This window comes from Pelmatolapia mariae, linkage group LG8, assembly GCF_036321145.2.
Source record: "Pelmatolapia mariae isolate MD_Pm_ZW linkage group LG8, Pm_UMD_F_2, whole genome shotgun sequence".
In the NCBI taxonomy this organism is placed as follows: Eukaryota; Metazoa; Chordata; class Actinopteri; order Cichliformes; family Cichlidae; genus Pelmatolapia; species Pelmatolapia mariae.
The window spans coordinates 10,034,110-10,056,512 of NC_086234.1; the positions used below are offsets into that span (position 1 = coordinate 10,034,110).

Consider the following 22,403-nt stretch of genomic DNA (forward strand, 5'->3'; position numbering starts at 1 on the left):
GAATTCTGGTCACTTGATGTGTTTTCACCCCATTCAGTGTGTGAATGTGTGTGTGAATGTGTGGATGACTGAATGTAGTGTAAAGCGCTTTGGGGTCCTTAGGGACTAAGTAAAGCGCTATACAAATACAGGCCATTTACCATTTACCATTCAATTTTTTTAGTCAAGTAAAAGTGAAAAAGTAGAGGCTCTGAAAAGTACTAATTTGTACCACTGATTTTTAAGCTAACTGAACCTAGCTATATTAATTTAATAATAAAATAATTATTGTTAGGTGGGTTAGGTTAATTGGGGATTCTTAATGCCCATACGTGTGAATATGAGCGTGAATGGTTGTGTGTCTCTATGTTTAGCCCTGTGAAAGGGTGTACCCTGCCTCTCGCCCTATGACAGCTGGAATAGGCTCCAGCCCCCTTTCCCCCCAACCCTGATAAGGATAATTGGAAGAGAATGGATGGATGGATAAAATATTATTAGTAGATGGAAACACAAACTTTATTTTGGTCTGAATTGTAATTCTAATTAATTAATATGGTCAGGTAATAAATCAGGTAAGTGGAACACGAGCAGAGAAAAAGAAAGAACTTAAAATAACTCTGTTTTCTGTTGCCTCATTGCAGTGGGTGACTTTGTGTTTAAACAGGAAAATGTGTACAGTCAGGGGTTCAAGTGGGTTTCAGCAGGTGGGGGAACCCTAAAATTGACTGTAAAGCTCAGTGTGAGGAAAAGAATCACAACCCACAAAAATTTCTATTGAGAGCTCCAGTAGATTTTCTTAATGTACAGGCTGTGATCAGCTGATCTAAATCCATCACAGTACAGCAAACTAACCGGTTTAGCCTGCACTAACCTGCAGAGTATTTGCATGTAGCAGTTCTTCTCTGAGGAATTTGAGAGGGATAGTCTGCCTGGACTGGTGATGGCACCGGAAGGTACAAAACTTTAAGGCTGACTCTGCAAGAGAAAAAATCAGGGCCATAAATTCTGGTGTTAGGGAATGCTCTCTTTCCCCCTTCTCTCTCTCTCTGCATTCCGGACACCAACCTAGGATGGTTGCCGTGGTGATGTGAGAAGCAACATCTCCCTACAGGGAGATGTCCGAAAGGTCCAGAAGATAAAACATGAGTGGACATGGGGTCTAAAGGCTTTCCTCCAACTTTGACCAATCATGTTAACATTCTGTTTTTACCAAGTGTTCACTGCCTGGGGATGGCAGCCTTTGTCTCTTGGAGCGGTGCGGAGAGACGGATGTCCATGGCACCATGTAAAACTAATTTGAAATTCTAACCGTTCGATAAAAATTTTTGAAAACTTATAACTGACCATGTTTGCCTTTGTAACACCTGTAGCACCTGTGATACTGTTTAGGCTCAATCTGGATTAAAGGTCCACAGTGACGTGAAATAATAACTCCCCTGAAATGAGTCAAACCAAAACTAACGAGCCTGTTTTGAAAATGTAAGGAGTAGAAAGTACAGGTAATTGTTTAAAAATGAAGGGAGTAAAAGTAAAAAAGTTGCCAGAAAAATACATACTCAAGTAAAGCACAGATAATGAAGTACAATAGCAAAGATTTGTACTTTGTTACTTCCCACCCTATTTAAGTTGTATTACACTTCATTACTGTTCAAAGGGTTTTTATGTTAGAGGTTTAGTTGTGGATTCTTATTAGTTATCATATTAATACAAAAATGTCCCATGATTAGAACTGTCAGTGAGAAGCTTATGTCAGTCCGCACTTCATACACAGAAAAACACTCCACTTCTAGTGAACAGACAGTTATTTTCTGATTTGCATAGAAACTGGTATGCCTTGTTCACTGGAATGCACGGGCCTTTACGGTGATGACAGATGTTGAACAGGAAGAATCTTTACACTGAAAGTTGTGCTCTTATATCATATATACATATGTTCTTCAGCTCTGCAAAATAAATACTTTCTTGTTGCCCAGAACTTGCTGACAGTCCTTTGTTTCACGCAGGTATACATGTGAAAAGTTAAAGTATATTTCCCTGACTCCACAGACATAGTGATGTTATTACATGGCATGAAATATATAGCCACTAACTGTCCAAATACCCTCATATGTACTGTTATAGAAATCATTTTGTGTGGCTGCAAGAGGTATCACAACAGATATCTGACGCAAACCCGAAGTAAGAAAAAAATGGCAAAATCTGGAAATAATAATAAATTTGACATTATTAGTTTCTTAAATTCACAGATGACTCTGTGCCATGAGATTTGCTTTGCTGAATATTAATACTCATAGTTTTCATATTAATATAAATTATGTCACATAATTAGAATCATGAATGAACAAGCGTATAGTCAATATAACATCACCTTCAATCTGCCCCCTGCAAAAACAGGGGCAAGTCGAGAGGTTAGTTTGTCCGCCTACTTTGACCAATCACATTAAAGAGACACCACATTAACAAACAGGAGCCCTGCCCCCTTCTGTTCCTAATAACTTGAGCAAGGTGTGCAAGTTGTTGGTTATTTGAAGAGTGAAAGAGCAGCTCTACACAGGAAAATACCAGGAAGTACTTGGAGTTAGCCTGAAAGACAAAGGTGAGGATCAAATTAATAAGTTTGTTCCATTTTAAAATGTATTTTAAGTTAAAATTTGACTTCTGGTCACTTTCTGCAGCGTGCTGGGGTATGCTCTCACAGATGCAGACAGATGATGAGCTATAAATTCCTCATTATGCAAAGTACACACACCTCAGTAATGTTTAGACAACTATAAATCCTATGTTGGCTCCTTTATTGGCACTTAGAGCTGAAACTTTAAGAACCTTTTCAAAGAGTAAAACAAACCAGGCATAAATTTTCTGCTTCCTGGCTTTTTTCTTTTTCTTGCTTTCAATAGAAAATGTATTTGCTGAATTAAGTGACTTTATCCTTACTGTAACCTGTCACTGTAATTATATGCAGCCAGAAACTGCTGGTAAAAAAAAACAATTTCTAAGCCTAAGTAAAAATTAAATTCTTCTATATATTAATTCTAATGTCTTGTTTCTGGACTTTCACCATCAGCCCACAGCTCTACATTTCATTGGTGCTTTGCACTGCATACGAGAGAGAGAATCCAACAATGTGCGACCTGGAGAACACTTTCAGAGAGAAAACTGTGGACAAGCCGGTACAGATTAATGAGGAAGATGCTGTGGATGTTACAATGGAAAAACTGAGGAGCATTAAACACCACAACCTCACAGTAAACTTCACTGAAGGTAAAATGTTGTTGTACCGCGGGTTTGTCTGACTGTGTGAGAGGCACAATCTGTAGCTGTACATCATGCAAACATAAATCTTCATTGATCTGCAACGATTTGTTTGTTACTAAGCAGTTAATGTGATTAAATGAACCATACCATTTCTATTTCTTTATCCTTTATTAACGTACTTTTTAAATTTGCACCAGATTGGCCTCGAGTGCTGAGTCACAAAGATCCAAAAGTTCTAGATTTTAAAGTTCGAGAACGTGAAGATTCAGGCTTTGAAGATCAAGTCGATGAAGAGCCTTTTGAAGTCACAAAGAGAGATGAAGAGTCCAACAGTGGTTTAAGCTGGAGTGATGAAGCGTTCATTGAGGATTGCTGTCCACTTTGTTCACATGTTTGCACTGAGCCTGCGGTGCTGCAATGTGGCCACAGCTTCTGTAACGGCTGTGTGCAAGAATGTGAGAAGTGGAAAAAGTCTTTTAAATGTTCCCTCTGTAACAAAGTCAGCAACAACCCAGAGCCTCCAGTTAATGTTTCCATGATGAGTTTGAGTGAAAGCGACAGAGTTGATCCATCAGGAGGACAAAGAAATGAGCAGGTGAGTGTGCTTCATTCTTTATACACTTTATACACCCATATAAAACCATATAGCTTCATCTTAATAAGGTTATTAGACACTTTGACTCAATCATGGATGATCTGCGATAACTAGTCAACATCATCTTTATTCAGCTACTTATACATCTGCACAGAGTGCTCAGAAAGTTAGCAGTTGATTCTATGGAGCTCATTTTCAGCTCTAAAGTTTTACTCTGGGATCCCAGTGAAAAGCTTGTTTTCCACCATTCACTGACTTTCCTTGCGCTTCTGAGTGTTTGGTTTCTTTAAAGTTATCCATTATCCATTAGGGACATGATGGATGATTATAGTAACCATGAACTTTTTCCACACAGTAACTGTGTTAAGAATAAAAAGTGAGAACCCCAGAACACAAGGATAAATGTGTAACACCTCCAGTCCAGGATTAGAGAAAATGATTAGCAACATAAAACACAATAATCTTTAATCCAGAGAAGATTTCCTGTTTCTTACTCACCATCAGTGTTTTTCTGTTCTGCTTTTTAATCTGCAGCCCCTGAAGTTGTCGACTGCTTCATCTCCAGAGCTTCCACTGTCTGAAGATCTGACTGAGGAGACTTCAGTGTTTGGCAAACATTACAAACCCCATGTGCTGATCATTAAATATATTGACACGGAAGATGTCACAACTGTTATTACAGTTGAGGAAGCTGATGAAGACTAAAACCTTTTCAGTTAACTACAACATAATAACCTTGATGAGATATGAGGGTTAAATGAGAGTGTGCTCCTTCATGACCCTCTCAAACATTCCTCCTTATTTTTTTGTATTTGTAACTCCTCATATGGTTTCTCTTCATGTAGTGCATTAACAGGCTGGTGTTAACTCATCACGAGCTGGTCTTTTTATGAAATGGTTTATTCTGTTGCCTGTAACAGTATATTTTGAGTTTTTCTTTATCCCTCTTTCTTTCAGATGAAAAGTAGCACAGTTTATGTTAAATATTCTCTTGTGTCTTTCCTGTTAGTCTTATTTATTTGTAGATCTTACATCATTTAAAGTTCTTTTGGCAGTATCGTGTGTATTGTATGCCGTAAAAGTGACAGAGGACAACTTGGACTTTGCTTCCATCTTGTTTTCAACAAGCACAGCTACAGTGTGCAGGTCTGAGAGTGTGAAACCAAACTGTGAATAAATCGGTTTTTTAACGTCTTTTCAGTGACTTATCCCACACTAAAGCTTTTATATGTAATATTCAATTTTGGTAGAATCAATTTCTGTCTTCTATCGAGAAGGTTCATTTGATTATTTTTTATGTTTTTGTCTGAAGTTGCATTAAATAAAATGTAAAAGCAAAAATTAAGACTGGATATTTTTAAGAAAGCAGAACCATTCTGATCTAAACCCAGACGTTCACTCAGAAGTTTTACTCTTATTTCACTTTTTTGAGATAAATGATGCTGATGATGACTAATAATATTATGGTGATGATATAGACTAGGAAAATGATGTTAGTCAGGTCTAATACAAATCTATAAATCACAGGTTTCAGTAAAAGTGATATAATTTGATGCTAGTGTGATAACAGAATATCACACTAACTGTTCATGCTGTTGGTAAACTGATGTACGTAATCACACTAAAAAAATGTTTTCAAATCTAAATAAATAGATGGATATAGAAATGCTGGTAAACCCACAGCTGTAACAGAATCTGTTTCTTATCACAGTTTCAAGAACAGATTTATACAGGCTCTCTACATGACATCATGATATTAATTTATCAAAGTGCATTTGAGATCACAATAGCTCAGTTTCCATTATCTACTATATATTATATATATTCCATTTCCTTGAACAATTGAAAAATCCAAACATGAAATCATACTTTTTCTTTCAGGGTTCCAGTATGTGTCCTGCATGAAACACCATGATAAGAACACATCTACAGTCTATCTTCTGGACATTGTCACACTGTTAAAGAGTCTAATTTAATTGCATTTTTACACTCTGCATTGTGCATCTCTTTTCTGAAGTCCTTATTCATTTTTCTTCCTTCCTTTCCTTGACCATATGACATTTCCATCAAGGAGATGTGTTGCAAAAAGAAGACAGGAGGTAACTTTTTGGATAACTCAGCGGCAACCTGGAAATTTTCTAAATGACCAGAAAGGTCTAAAAAACAGATGCTATTAAATCTCCATCTCACTGTATATAAAATGATCTAACATAAAAAGTGTTTATTTTTCATATATATATAGTACAGAACTGAATCTGTTTGATCAAAGCTGATCTTGTACACATTTTAAGACCAGTAGTACACAACTTGGACTTTGCCTCCATCTTGTGCTCAACAGAGAAAGCTGCAGCGTGAAGGAGGAGTGTAAAAACTACTGTGATGAAATGCAGCTAGTTACTTCACAGCATCAGTGATTATACCACACTAATGAAACACACAAAATTTTAGAGTTATTTGGGCAGTCCGAGGTGCTGCCAATATGATTTTCACACTTTGAAATCTTAGGCCATGTCTGAACATGAATATCTCAGCAACTATTAAAGATGAAACATTCATGTTCCTTTCTTACGATAAAAATTGAATTTGAATCTCTAATTTGAAAAGACACAAGAAAAAAAATCTCCACGACTTGTCTATTTAAAAGTATGAAAAGAAATTCAGGCAGTATTGTAAAGTCACATATTTGAGCATATACTAATAGAAATCTTGACATTGGAAAAGACTAGTGAGAATTTCTGAACCTCACATAGCAAAATAACAACAACAACAAAAAAAAAAAAACCTTTCATAAAACTTTCATAGTAGTTTGATCAAATATGATAAGTTGTACTACAAACACAAACATATCAATAGATAGTCTTCATAATTCAGTGCATGAATCTAAGCATCATCAGCCATGATGACCTTTAGCTACTAACACACGCTGAGACAAATGGCACTCAGATAGATTGTGTGTTTGCTGATGTTTGTTGAGCTGATAGAAATATTGCATTTCACAGTTCAACACTTTTTGGCACAACACTGAAAGTATGGATACCTGAAAATTCTTCATAAAGACTTTACTTCCCATGTCTGGCTATCATCTATTAACTAATATGTTATTTGGTTATGTAGTTTTGTAAATTATTCAGTGTTGGGGAGTGTTGAGCTCGAAGAGTTTTCTTCTTCTTCGGCCATGTTCTCTTAATAATGCACACACTTGGTTGATTGATTACTTTTCCCGTTTCTTTTATTGTCCGCAACACAGGACGGGAAAACATACATTCAGTTTAGCAGTTCGCGCTTCACAACAACAAGGAACAGGAAGTGAAGTCATCTATGATCACCAAAATAAAATCATTTCCAAAATAAAATGACAATCAGAAAACATCTTTTACAACACAAGATAAACTAATATATTTACTCATGAGAACACAAATCTAACAGGGAGTAACGGAATACATGTACCGGTGTTATGTATTTAAAATACAAAATATGAGTAACTGTATTCGGTTACAGTTACCGTTTAAAAAGGTGGTATTCAGAATACAGTTACTTTGTTGAAATGAATGGATTACACGGCGGCCTTTTCCTGTTTCATATGTTCGGCTATGCCTTCTCTATTTTTGGTAATTCCACGCCAGAGGAAACCCAAACAAAACACGCATTAAGAGGCTCTAATGTCTGTGTCTCAGTCTCGCGGCCCATGTCACTCTTGAGTGTGACTCTTGAGGGTAGCAGAGGGGATAGTGATAGCAAACAGACCACAACTGATTCTAGTGAAACAACAGCAATATCAGACAAATTGATCATACTGTGAGTTGGTTTTGGGACAATGTGTTAAAATAGTATTATAAACTCTTTATTAAGTGTCATTCCAGAAACCTAGAGACATATTATGCCCCAGTTTTTAAGCGTCTATAACTAGGCTTCTGGTAAAAAGCCATATGTCCCATATCCCTCTCCACTGACCTGCTGGTAGTTCTCATCTTCAGGCTGGAAGGTCTTATCAATGGGCTGAAACCTCAGATTGATATGAGGAAAATTGTGTAGCCAGTAAGTCCACCACGGCGCAATGTAATCCACACGATCCGAAGACATCACTGCCCGGAGAAAAAGTTAGGCTTCAGCCTAAATTAGCCTCTCAGTAGTAAAGCAGGCAGTTTCTTCCGCTGCCGGATATTTTAATCAAGTCGCACATTAAACAAAGGCAACGATAAAAGCATGCTCGGTTGTGGAAACACACTCGACCACACATGAGAGGTGGGGAAAGTCCTGCAAAGGTAAAAGTGTGATTGCAAAGTGAGATCCGGTTAGGATTTTTCCCGAGAAAGACCAATAATCACTCTGCGTCCATGTTTCCGTTCCTGTGGACCCACAGATACTATCCGACCGACAGCTGCTCCACACAAACAGCAGACAACACAGTCAGCAGCGTGAACGCGCACTTATAGTAGGCGCAGGACACCAGGGGGTGAGGGGGCGCGCACATTCGCTTTCGTAAATGGTTTCGGAACATTAGTCTGGTAGCACATAAGTACAACTAATTAATTAAATACACAATGTCAGTGTATTGTAACATCAGCTACATCGATTTTTCTTTTTTTTAATTAACGGCCCCTTTATTCTCTGGTAAATAAGCAACAGCGGTGCCACCTAGTGTTCAATTAAGCCAATTACACAACATGCAGCCCGTGAGAGCAGCTGGTGGGTTATTTTTAAAGTGGCTTATATTAACATTTTGTATATTTGTATTTTCTGGCGTACTTCAGCTACAGATGCAGCAAATTTAGATGCTAAAATAATATTTGCTGTATTCATGAGCAGGTTACTTATATTTACTTATAAAACTTTGCTGTAATTAAACTAAGTGAAACTGAGCCAGATTCAGCCCAGCTGTCAAATAGCTGACTGTGCTGGTTATATGACTTTATCACTTTAAATGTTTCCAAAATTAATTTTATAGCCATTAAAATTTAGAAGTTTACATTTTCTGGGAAAACACTTATTAGTTCCCACCCCCTCAAATTTTACCTCTCATTGATTTAATTTTCTTTTAGCCTTAAATTAAACAAAAATAAAATAAAATAAATTTAAAAAGTGTGGCTATATGTTGATGCAGACATTGTAACCAAGCAGTCAGTGAAAACCTCTACAAAGATGAAGCTGAAGAAAACAATCAACATCTACAAAGGATGCATTTTATTATTTCCCCCCAAATTGTGCTATAAAGTCATTGCTCCTCATTTCAGATCAAATGCTCCAATGTCCATGTCACACTTGTGGATTATGGTATAACAACACAACAAAACACAGAAGTCAAAGTGATTTTTCCCCCCAGTTTTTTATTACAATTATCTGTACATCACGGATTTACTTCAGCTCCTTCACAGCCAGACCTGTAGAGAACGAAAGACAAAAGATTAGAAATATTCAGATACACACTTGTTAAACAATCTTTAAAAACACAAAGTGGGAAAATACATTTGAGGCATCACACAAAGTAGTAAGGAGTATTTATATTTTCATCAAAATTCCTCCACTTACACCAGGTGTCACACGTGACCTTTACAGGGTAAGTTATTAACAATTATCATACCAGCAGTATTAAGAAGACTGCAGACTGCCACCAACACGAGTGAGAGCAAACTGCAAAGAACCAGTTAATGTGGATCTGCTCTTTGAAGAGCATGAAAGTTTCTGTGGCGATTAGAATGTAATTCAGGTTTGGTTTTTTTGTTTTTTTAAGAGCTTGCGTTTCAATACCAGTTTGTCCTAACAGCTAAAGCATGACGTGTTACAGAAAAGCAGAGCAGAGGATAAAATGCTAGCTTAATCAAAGTATTACAGTTTTTAAAGAAATAATTCTTCAAAAAAACTAACCTAAACCCTGATATGCAGCAGAAAATAGATGATATTATTAATTTTAAAATGAATTCATTTGTCTAAAAATGGCTCCTCTGCCATTATTAGGCAAACGTCTTAGCTACAGGTTTTATGGTGCAATTCCACCATACACAGACTATTAGGCACTAACTGCAATGTCTAGACAGGCTGCAATCAAATATGAAAACATCTGAACACCAACCAGACAGAGCAAAGGAACACAACATAAGTTGGGAAAGCTCTGCTGTAGCAATCAATTTCTTTCGTTCTCTTTGTTATCAGACTATTTCTTTGCAGTATTGCACTATTAACCCTGCTCACAATTTGGGGCACTTAAGTATCAGAACCTTCTGTTCTACACATTGTAAACAGAGAATCTGCAGCTGTGCTTTACACACTGAAAAGTTCAGGTCATTTTCCACGATAACCAGATATCATTAATACATGTGCACACAGATATTTTAAATGCTAAAGATTCCAGACATTTGTTAATGCAATTAACTACATTTTATACGGTTGCTTCCAAATATGATGAAGCAGACAATTACTGTGGGCCAATAAAAGCACTAAAGTCCCAGAATATCAAAAAGCTTAACTGTATTTTTATGAATGTTCTTAAAAAATGGTTTATTCTTTAACACTGCATACTTTTAAAAGGGCACACTGTGACTGCAGCCAAAAGAAACAAACCATTAACAATAACTGAACCATAATGTCTCAATAAGTAAGTTAACTTAAAGGGATCCAGCAGCATTAAAAATCTTCAACCCAAAGGTTGTCCAAAACTGTACAGAGTAGTATATGTGCACATATCTTTAAATCAGTGCAATAAAAGATTTAGTCTGTTTGAGTCATTTTAATTCAAAGCCCTTAAATCTACTTGATAAAAATCCAGAGTACATTTGCCAGACAGCTGTGTTCACTTTACATGCCACCTCTCTTATTACTCACCTGGGGGCAGGGACTGTTTGAGCTTCTCAGCCTACTCCTTGTCTGTGATGACCAGGGTGTACAGGTACCTGCTGCAGCGCACCTTGAACTTAACATTGTCCTTGTTCTTCTTGATCTTTACGGCTAAAGGAGTGAGACCTGTGTGAAATTATCCAGCTCAATGTTGTTACAAATTTTGCGTAGTGACAGTCACTGAAGGATTAATTCTTTTTTTTTTATTTACTCTCAGATCTCTGATAACAAGATGGCTCCGCTTCCAGGCTCAGCTGGGTTTGGTGTTAATGCTGGTGTTGGGAGTCGCGGCCAGTGTAAGCTCAGTGTCTGCGTATACGCTGGGCGCCCGCGCCTGTGTTTGTTATGTAGAGGAGGGGCTGGGGCTGCCGTAGTTGGGATGCTCGCTTCAGGTTATTCATATTGGTTGTAGAGGACTCAGCATTTGAGCCTATGGAAAGAGAGGGAATAACAGAATGAATGCTCAGTACAGTGATGACGAAAGGTGAAAGAGGAATGATACTTGAAGATTGGAGACACATGAACATGAGTTATTTAAAGGCTATCTGTATGTATAATGTCATGTATATACCTGAGGGGTGTAATCATGTGAAGCTGAGCAGTAGAAAATACACTTTACATGTTTTGCATATTATAAAATGTACATAAGGAGGTTTCTCAGATCGTGCTCGGCAGTGTTACAACTTTAAGGAAGACGATCTCCTCACAGGCAGTGAAATTGGTCTACCTGTTTGCCGGCTGCTGTGGGGAGGCCTGACTTTGGCGAGAGGAGGGACCCCTCGGTACTGGGGGCGTAGCATAGGGGCCTGGGGTTGACCATTAATGTGGAGATGAGGGTCTGATGTGCTGTCCAGAGGGCGAAACCTCTGAGCTGTGCTCGTCTTGGTTTGAGGTACCTGGAAGTTAGATGAAGAACACTAATTAACTCATCTTCCAAGACACATGGCATACGCCCATACCAGTGACATATATGTAGTGACATAGTACACAAAGGGAATAACTCTAATATACAACCTGCTGGCTTAAATCCTTATAAGAAAAATGATTACCACAAAAGAAGCCACCCCAGACCAGTCATATTAGTCCAGGGCTCGCAAAATCGCTAGCCCGACATCCCGGGGCTAGCGATTTTTCCAGTCGGGCTACCAAAATCCATCTCAGCCCTGCCCGTCGGGCTATCATAGGAATGAAAGATATGTCAATGCTTTTGCATTCTTTCACAAATGTAGCTGAGTAATTATGTCATCGGCATCGATGAGCCACTGTCAATATGTGACACATTGAAATCGCGTTTGAATTTGCGCTTGTTTTTTGCTTTCACTTTGCGATTGCGCGAACTGTGTGTAGAGAGCGGCAGCACTAATTGGTAAGTCACAGATTAATTGCGCACCAATTCCTCTGACATAGTCTTATCAATCGTTAGCTTACTATCAAACATGACAAGTGAAATCTCCTGCAGCAAGCTTAAACATGTGATAAAGGTTGATCGCGCAGAGAATTGCTGATCGTTATGTAAGTATGTGTGTAAGAGCAGATGGCTTTAGGCAGGTATTTTAGTTCTGCAGAGCCAAACAAGAGAGGTCAGGCTGAAGAGGCAGTCAAAGAAAAGCCGACCACAAAACGGAAAAGTTATGACAAATCAGACAATGAGGGAAAAAGAAAGCGCAGCTTTTTTGGTTTCATGGACAAAAGAATTTCTGTGGCTGGAATATGACAAGCTAAATAACAATGTTCTGCCGGGTGTGTTGTGAGTTTCCCTCGATTTCTGAGTCGACAAGCGCCTTTGTTACTGGGACCAGTCATTTTAAGAAAGACCCCATCAGAACCCATGAGAAATGCAAGAAATACATTATTGCTCAGTCTGCAGTATCTTTCCCAGAACAAACACCAATTGCAAAAAACATACTAAAAGTAAACCAAGCATAACAAGAAGTCCTGAAAAATCTGTTTAGAATAGCCTACTATGTTGCAAAGAGTGAACTACCACTGGCAAAATTTAGCAGTCTTTGCAAACTTCAAAAAGCAAATGTCCTAGATCTTGGTTCCACTTGCCTCTTACCCGTGATTTCAGTGGAATTTTCAAATTCAGGATCTGACACAGACTGATTCATGTTGTACACAGTTCTTGCAAGTTCATAGAAATTTCTGTTCAATTAGAACCAAATATTTGAGTTGATGTTTGAAATTGTTGTTGTAATTTGTGTTTTAAATATTTTTAGATTGATGTTTTGTTTCCTTTACAAGTATAATATTGTAAAGGAAACAAACGCTGCCTCCACATGAAAAACTCCTGCTGTCAGACCTGCAGGGTTTAGGCCTTTGGTGTTCTCCTCTGTCTTATACTGAACACAAACTACATTTTTTGGACTAACACAAATAATTTGTGTGCCTTCTTATTTGATGCAGAACACCTGATTGTTCTGTAAATAGATTTAAATAGTTATATAAAAAAAACGCTTGAGGCCTTGGCTGCATTTTTAGGTAAATAGTACCATATAATTTTGTTGTTTACAAAACTTGTGCATAATTCTTAGAAATGTACAATTTCTATTTGCATTTCAAGTTATGAAAATGATTGTTAAACATGTTTGTGGGTTTTACAGTAAAAAGCATAACTCTTTATACTCGGATTTTGAATTTTTTGTCTGAATTTAGATCAACTGTGCTAATACAGTATACCAAAATGAAAAAAATAACTCAAATTTCAGATATTTGAGGTTGTGCTGAAAATAATGGTACCAAATAAGGCAAGAAAAACATACTTTAACCTCCTAAGACCCGAACTCTTCCACGACATGCATTTTTAATTTCTCTTTGATATTTGGGCATATTGGGGCCCGATGAATGTAAAAACAAAGAATTTCCAGATTTTTTTTTTTTACCTTATTTTTGTTTTTAAGAAAAATGAGAGCCACAAATGAGGATATTCATTTAAAATTTTGATAGAACAGTAGCAGCATAATGTCCTCGTAAGTGGTTATCAGGCCCATGTAGAGCAAAATTGTGTATTTTGGTCAAAATGACCAAAAATGTGATGTCCCACATATGTGGACGGCAGGTCCTAGGAGGTTAAAGGTGAAATATAGAGGTAAAATCAAAAATAGTCAAGAACGGCCAATTATACCCTGGACCACAGAGGGTTAAATTTGAAAACAGTTAAAAAAAAACATCCCCATTCTAAAATGTCATGTGACAATCTGATTCATAAAGAGTGATGATGTCACAAGGACATCATGCCTTTGATCCTTTGAAGTTTTTTCCTTAAATAGGGGTCAGGAGCAGCAAGTTTTAGTCAGTTTGTTCGCAGCCTTCAAACGTTCGACCAGAGATATATTTGAAAGTATTTGTAAACCTCTTCAGAGTCACTGTGCACAGCATTCAAAATGCCTTCACGAAAACGCCAACAAAAAATGAACAATCTTGCTGCCTCTCCTTCAAGGTCTGGCCGGCCACTCACTTCAAGAGTGATGACTGATATGACACGATCCATTAGTGCCTCATCAGTCCAAAGGACATTACAGGAAAACTCTGACCTACATGCAAAAATTAAACAAATTGAAGAAGAGAAGCTTCAACTGGAGGAGAAGTGCAGACAATTGGAAGCACGAAATCAAGAGCTGGAAAAACAACAGCAATGCCAGCCTTGCACAGAAATTATTAGTGAGTTCTGGGAAGGAAAGTTTGATAAAGCACGACAGAAGATGTTGTTCCTGATGAAGGAAAACAAGACAAAGAGTGCTGAATTAAAAGAAACGTCTGCCCAGCTTCAACGCACGAACGCTACTATTGGGAAGATGCAAGGGGATCGCCAATACATGGAGCAAAAGAATCAGATGCTCAAAGGAAAGCTTGATAAAGCTTTGGAACAAACTGCACAAATCCTCTGTCTGAAAAAGGAAGAGGACACAGAAATGCAGGACCAACTCAAACGCATAAAGGAAAAATACAAAGTGTTGAAAGTCAGGCTGGATGAAACAGAGTGCAAAAATAAAGAGCTTCTTCAAGAGAAAGAGCAACAGGAAGAAGAAAAACGTATTCTCCAGGACTTGGAGAGAAGAAATCTACAACTGAACGAATTTTGTAATACAATGAAGGACAGAACACCTGAACTGGAAGGAGAAGTATTGGAAATACTACAGCGTAGGATCAATGGAAAGGCGAAAAAACTCTCAGAGGTCATTAATGAGATGTTGTTGAACTCAGACAACTTGAAGCGCGAAAACGCTGAAATGCTTGCGCAAAAGCAGCAACAAGAGAAAATAAATGAAGACCTGCAGCGTAAGCTTCAAGAAATCACAAGAAGAAATGAGCAGTTAGAAAAGATCCAGAAGGAAAAAGCTTTGGAACAAACTGCACAAATCTTCTGTCTGAAAAAGGAAAAGGACACAGAAATGCAGGACCAACTCAAAGGCATAAAGAAAAAATACAAAGTGCTGAAAGTCAGGCTGGATGAAACAGAGTGCAAAAATAAAGAGCTTCTTCAAGAGAAAGAGCAACAGGAAGAAGAAAAACGTATTCTCCAGGACTTGGAGAGAAGAAATCTACAACTGAACGAATTTTGTAATACAATGAAGGACAGAACACCTGAACTGGAAGGAGAAGTATTGGAAATACTACAGCGTAGGATCAATGAAATGGCGAAAAAACTCTCAGAGGTCATTAATGAGATGTTGTTGAACTCAGACAACTTGAAGCGCGAAAACGCTGAAATGCTTGTGCAAAAGCAGCAACAAGAGAAAATAAATGAAGACCTGCAGCGTAAGCTTCAAGAAATCACAAGAAGAAATGAGCAGTTAGAAAAGATCCACAAGGAAAAACAACAGCAAAATACAGACAAGCGCAATCTATTAAAAGAAATGGAGCAAAGATGCCAGAAACTTGAGAAGGAAGTTGAAGAAACAACCGATCAGTTGAGAACCCTCATCCTAGAGAAAAAAGTTCTCGTGGAAAAGCTCATGGAAAAGAAGAAAAAACGTTTCCGCTTCTTCTGGAGGAGGGACACTCCTGCTTTTTCTACTTTTTCTATTTTTTCTACTGCTGATGTCACCTCGTCTCTCTCCACCTCTGTTCCATTTTAATTTTCACCTCTCCTCTCACCTTCTCCCTTTCTCTCCTAACACTTGTTCCCTCTCTCCTTCATCTTTTTTCTTTTTTCACCCTAACCCCCAACCAGTCCCGGCAGTTGACTGCCCCTCGTGAGCCTGGTTCTGCCGGAAGTTTCTGTCCGTTTAAAGGCAGTTTTTCTTCCCCACTGTCGCCAAAGTGCTTGCTCATAGGGGGTCATATGATTGTTGGGTTTTTCTCTGTATCTAATATTGTGCGATCTACTGTACAATATAAAGCGCCTTGAGGCGACTTTTGTTGTGATTTGGCACTATATAAATAAAATTGAATTGAATTGATTGTCATTTATGCTTAGAAATATCTACTCATATATGCTTAGAGTTTTATAATTCGTTGTAGATTAATAGAGGTTTGATCCTTAGTAGTCTGCAGACACACGTTGTGTGCATTCCAGAGCACTCTGGCTTTCACACCCACATCTTGGGAGCATGGGAGAGGCCGTACCTTGTCTTATTGTTTTATGGTAGGATAAACGTATCTATATCTGTTTTAGTCTAAGTGCCTTTTGTTTAGATGAACTGCTGGACTTCCAGGCCAGCAGGTTTAGGGGAGTCTTCATGGGGTCACATCTTGACCCCACACACACACACACACACGGTATTCTTTGTTCACATGTATACCTATGTAAGATGTCATATGTTAATGAACCTATGCATATTCATGTAACCACAATAAAAGAGCAGTGTTACGGTGGAGCGGACGAGAGCAACTGGGGTCAAGCGACGGAACGGCGTTTGTCCGGTTCTCTCCCGTGCACGAGAAACATGAAGAACTTTGCCTACTCGTGTCTTGCTTGCTGTGTAATTAAATTGTCTTCAACGTTCCAGCGAATAGGTTCAAGCTACGAACCTATCAGGGATTGTTGGGGTTTTCTCTTCTTTTTTTTCCCCTCTCTTATTACCGTTTTCCTTTATTTACCGATTTGTTTTATTTACTTTTCTTTTACGTTGTTTCTTTATTTACTTGTTTAACTTTTTTTCAACTTATGTAATAAACTAATAAACCAATTGAATTTATCCTCTGAGTATTTTACATCTAATCTTTAAAGAATATTTCCAAAACATTTTTAAACATCACGATCTGTCTTTTGTTTGCTTGTTAAAACCCCGTAAATGGTGAAGTAAAAACCCTGTGATATGGTTTAAAACATCAAAATAGACTAAACAACTAGTCTAAAACTAAGAGACACAGGATAAAGTTGGTGTGAAGGTTTCAGTCTGTGAATGAATCTAAGCATCATCACCTTAGCTTTAAATTCATCTCTGTTACCCTTTTTGTAACTGAACTCTGACTGTGAGCACCACAGCCACTGCGCACCAGTCACACGCACTTTAAATCCATCACAGTAAACCAGTTAGTTTACCTCAGTTTGTTTTGCAGCACATTTCACAACATGCAAAAGCATAATGTGCCATGTACAGACTCAAAATCTGATTTAAAAACATGAGGACTGACCTGTAAGCTTTACATTTACAGTTTATCACATACCACTGAGCAGTTCTTACCTGTAATTCTAACCCCTCTTCTTCCTTTTCTGGTTCCTTTTCTGGTTTAAAACATCAAATTAGACTAAACAACTAGTCTAAAACCAAGAGACACTTAAATATTAAGTTAAAAATCTGGGGTCGCCGGACGCGCCGGCGCGTCACAATCACATGACCAATTTAAGACGACACAGCTACAAGATGCAGCGATTCAGAGGCTGTATCCACCTGAGTGAAGTTGGCCCCCCCACCTTCTTCAAATCCAACAAAAGTGGTATCAAACGTTTGTGCTACGTTTGTGCTGGTTTGTGCTGCAAAAATTTTTGTTTGTGCTGCTATCATTTCAAAAATATTAATAAAATAATGTCCTGATGCGTGCTCAATCATCTAGGGAAGTAAATTCCAAAAGGTTGATTTTGTTCATCCGGACATTTTCAGTGGAAGAAACGTTTTGTTACTCATCCAGGTGACTTCTTCAGTCTCAGCTGACTGCAGGTTTCCCCAACCTTATAAACAGTACATTTGCACAGTGAAGGAAACTAGCACCACTGAATGAACAATGGGCTGGGGGGTTAATTCCATGATGTTTGTTATGCAAATTCTTATGACCATTGATCAATGACTACTAATCAAAGACACAGATTCTCGAATGGCCATGAGTACCATTCACAGAGAGTTAGGGAATGGCTGCAATCACAGCATTGTAAGATGGCGAAAGATGTACCCTTGGGCCCCCCTTCTCGATTCAGAGATGGTCAGCATCCTGACAGCCTGATGGACGAAGCTGTTTCTCAGTCTGCGGGTTCTGGCCCGGAGGCTCAGCAAACTGAAGAAGCTGTTGAAGGGATGAGTGGAGTCACCTGTAATGGAGAGGACCTTCCGGATGAGGCAGGCGCAGTAGATCTCCTGGGGAGGGAGGCAAGAGAGGTCCCCACAATCCTCTCCGCTGCTCTCACTACCCGTTGTCATTTTTTTCCTGCAGGACCCAGTGCAGGAGTCATACCACACAGTGATGCAGTTGGTGAGGATACTCTCAATGGTGCCTCTGTAGAAGGTGCTAATAATGGGGGTTGAATCTCTTGTCATGGATCAGCAGAGTGAAGAGAATTATTATGTGCGTAATTATTCAGCCCCCTTTGGTCTGAGTGCAGTCAGTTGCCCATAGACATTGCCTGATGAGTGCTAATGACTAAATAGAGTGCACCTGTGTGTAATCTAATGTCAGTACTAATACAGCTGCTCTGTGAGGGCCTCAGAGGTTGTCTAAGAGAATACTGGGAGCAACAACACCATGATGTCCAAAGAACACACCAGAAAGGTCAGGGATAAAGTTACTGAGAAATTTAAAGCAGGCTTAGTCTACAAAAAGATTTCCCAAGCCTTGAAAATCCCACGGAGCACTGTTTAGCCATCTTTCAGAAATGGAAGGAGTATGGCACAACTGTAAACCTACCAAGACAAGGCTGTCCACCTAAACTCACAGGCCGAACAAGGAGAGCGCTGATCAGAAATGCAGCCAAGAGGCCCATGGTGACTCTGGACGAGCTGCAGAGATCTACAGCTCAGGTGGGGGAATCTGTCCATAGGACAACTATTAGTCGTGCACTGCACAAAGTTGGCCTTTATGGAAGAGTGGCAAGAAGAAAGCCATTGTTAACAGAAAACCATAAGAAGTCCCATTTGCAGTTTGCCACAAGCCATGTGGGGGACACAGCAAACATGTGGAAGAAGGTGCTCTGGTCAGATGAGACCAAAATGGAACTTTTTGGCCAAAATGCAAAACGCTATGTGTGGCGGAAAACTAACACTGCACATCACTCTGAACACACCATCCCCACTGTCAAATATGGTGGTGGCAGCATCATGCTCTGGGGGTGCTTCTCTTCAGCAGGGACAGGGAAGCTGGTCAGAGTTGATGGGAAGATGGATGGAGCCAAATACAGGGCAATCTTGGAAGAAAACCTCTTGGAGTCTGCAAAAGACTTGAGACTGGGGTGGAGGTTCACCTTCCAGCAGGACAACGACCCTAAACATAAATCCAGGGCAACAATGGAATGGTTTAAAACAAAACATATCCATGTGTTAGAATGGCCCAGTCAAAGTCCAGATCTAAATCCAATCGAGAATATGTGGCAAGATCTGAAAACTGCTGTTCACAAACGCCGTCCATCTAATCTGACTGAGCTGGAGCTGTTTTGCAAAGAAGAATGGGCAAGAATTTCAGTCTGTAGATGTGCAAAGCTGGTAGAGACATACCCTAAAAGACCGGTAGCTGTAATTGCAGCAAAAGGTGGTTCTACAAAGTATTGACTCAGGGGGCTGAATAATTACGCACACCCCACTTTTCAGTTATTTATTTGTAAAAAATGTTTGGAATCATGTATGATTTTCGTTCCACTTCTCACGTGTACACCACTTTGTATTGGTCTTTCACGTGGAATTCCAATAAAATTGATTCATATTTGTGGCTGTAATGTGACAAAATGTGGAAAAGTTCAAGGGGGCCAAATAGCCACTGTAACTGGCTGCTAGATTTCTTGACATGAAGACAGCAGACAGTACGGGTCGGCAGCAACACCTCGAGCCCAATAACACGGGGGCTCCTCAAGGATGTGTGTTGATTGATACCAGTTTTGTTTGATTCCATTAATGTGGGGGGGCTGGTTGACCTCTGATGACCTCTAGAAATTTTCTTGAATATCTTTAAAATGATAGCAGCACAAACGAAAATTTTTGCAGCACAAACCAGCACAAACGTAGCACAAACGTTTGATACCACTTTTGTTGGATTTGAAGAATGTGGGGGGGCTGGTTGACCTTTTGACCTTTACATTTTCATTAATATCTTTAAAACAGAAGCAGCACAAACGACAATTTTAGCAGCACAAACCAGCACAAACGTAGCACAGTTGATTGACACCAGTTTTGTTTGATTCCATTAATGTGGGGGGGCTGGTTGACCTCTGATGACCTCTAGAAATTTTTATTAATATCTTTAAAATGATAGCAGCACAAACGAAAATTTTTGCAGCACAAACCAGCACAAACGTTTGATACCACTTTTGTTGGATTTGAAGAAGGTGGGGGGGGCCAACTTCACTCAGGTGCTGTACCTAAATTCAGGGTCTGCAGCCTTAAAGGCCGCATTTTAAGGCCGATTACGTCACAGCGACGCGACGAAGGCCTAAAAATAAATTTTTGTTTCAGTTCTATGAAGCTTTGAGTATTTTGGATTAGTAGGACTGCTGTGTTTGTTGTATCATATTGGTGTAATTGTTTATATGCTTTATATATTCTGAGGTAAGTTGATCTATAGTGTTACATCATATTCTATAAGGATGATGAGTCCAGGTGGCTGCTGACACTGTGGCTGAGATGGCTGTAACTCAGAAAGCTCTCAGGAGCCAGAGGCTGCAGCTGCAGACGTGAGATGCAGAGTGCCACATTACAATATGACATTCACTGTGGTACTTTGCTTTCAGTCGGTCTGTCTGAGTGTCAGTGAGGATTAATCAATTCTATGGCTCTCCAAAATGAAATTTTAATTCTGAATGGGGCTCTGGTGGACTCTGGTGAACATAACTTTGTCTTGCCAATGACTCACATCTCTCAGATGCATTTACACAGGAAAAAATAATGAGCTGGAGGTGATGAAACAAAGATGTAATTCTGATAGTTTGGGAATTTCATCATGGAAAGCTTAGCAAAAAAAGCCTGAACATAGGAGTCAAAAGTGAACATTTTATTATGGACAGGCGAATGTTGAAAAACAAAGGGATTAATAGAGTGAAGTGTCTCTGAGAGTCAAATTCAAATACGAAGCCATGTGAAGAGAAGCTCTTCTGCGTTTTCTCACAGCTGATAAAGTAAAATGAACAAAACCAGATGGTATTATAGTTGTGCTTACCTCTCTGTTGCCCTTCCCATTAATGTGGATGGGAGGTGGAGTCATTACTGCTGAATTTTTCATTTGCCTGGCATGAGGGCTGCTCTTGAAAACTCTGTTATTGTCCCTAAAGCGGGGAATAAGAAAACAAAACTGAGAACCTACAGTATGTATGCAGACAGTGTATCGAGTTAAAAAGCTTTAAGGCACATATGAAAAAGATGTCCTCTTACAGATCAGGTTCAGGCAGAATGGGAGGCAGGGTATGTCTGCGTATTTTGGCTTGACCTCGCCTGTTATCTGAGCACATGTTACGTATGCTCTCCTGGTCTGAATCTATGTCCTGCATGTTGTCACGACCGTGAGAAGGCAAGGCGATTTTAGGTAGCGAGACCTCCTGGAAGTAAGCACATAGGAGTTAGTTGTACCTTGTGTTCTTCTATGCTTAAAACTACTATAGTATCACTTAGTTTAGACTTTACGTGTCAGCTGTGGTTACCTTGATGGTCTGCCTGATTGTCACCTTTTCTAGGGCAATTGCTTTCTCCAGTTTCCTATCATCTAGTTCCCTCATGTACATATCATACAGCTCCTGAAGGTGTGGCGGTACGGGCAGACTGTGGTCTGTAACACGGAGGATAATTAGTGTCTTTAAAGCAGGAAATAATTTAATAAAAAAACCAAATCAAAAACAACTGATGAGCTCCTTCATGATTATTCAACTGTCTAATTGTCTGGTGCAAAGTAACTTCATTTCATTTATATTCAACTGTAAAGGGCCTAATAACCCAGTTAGCAGTGCTATATGTATTTAGATGATGTTTGTTTTTAACAAACTTTGGAGTCATAATGCTCACATACTCACCATCAATGAACTGCCTCTGCTGCTGAATAATTTCGTCACACAGGTGTCTGTGCTGTTCAAAACGCTGCACCACAAAGTTTTTCTGTCGGATCACGTTGTCTTTAAGCAGAGCGTGGGACTGCATCTCTGCGTTCTCAATCTCCAGCTCATGGACCTTACAGAGAAGTCCTAGGACCTCGCGTTGCTCCTCTGAGCTAACCCGCCGCGGCAGCAGCTCCTCCAAGCGCCGGGCCTGATCCCGAAGCTCCAGAAACCTACGCTCAAGCAACACCTTTAAACAAAAGGTATAAAGGCACATTTTAAAAAGCAGACTGTATTTCAGACACTAAAAATATTATGTATGCACTACAGTCAAAGGTTTTATAAGAAAGATTCTGGTTTTTTCTA

At 39.1% G+C, this 22,403-nt stretch overlaps 1 pseudogene; it reads right to left on the minus strand.

Annotated features, from left to right (window-relative positions):
* Positions 1–9,136: 9,136 nt before the first annotated feature.
* Positions 9,137–22,403, minus strand: part of LOC134633485 (kinesin-like protein KIF19) — a 40,524-nt pseudogene continuing 27,257 nt past the window's right edge.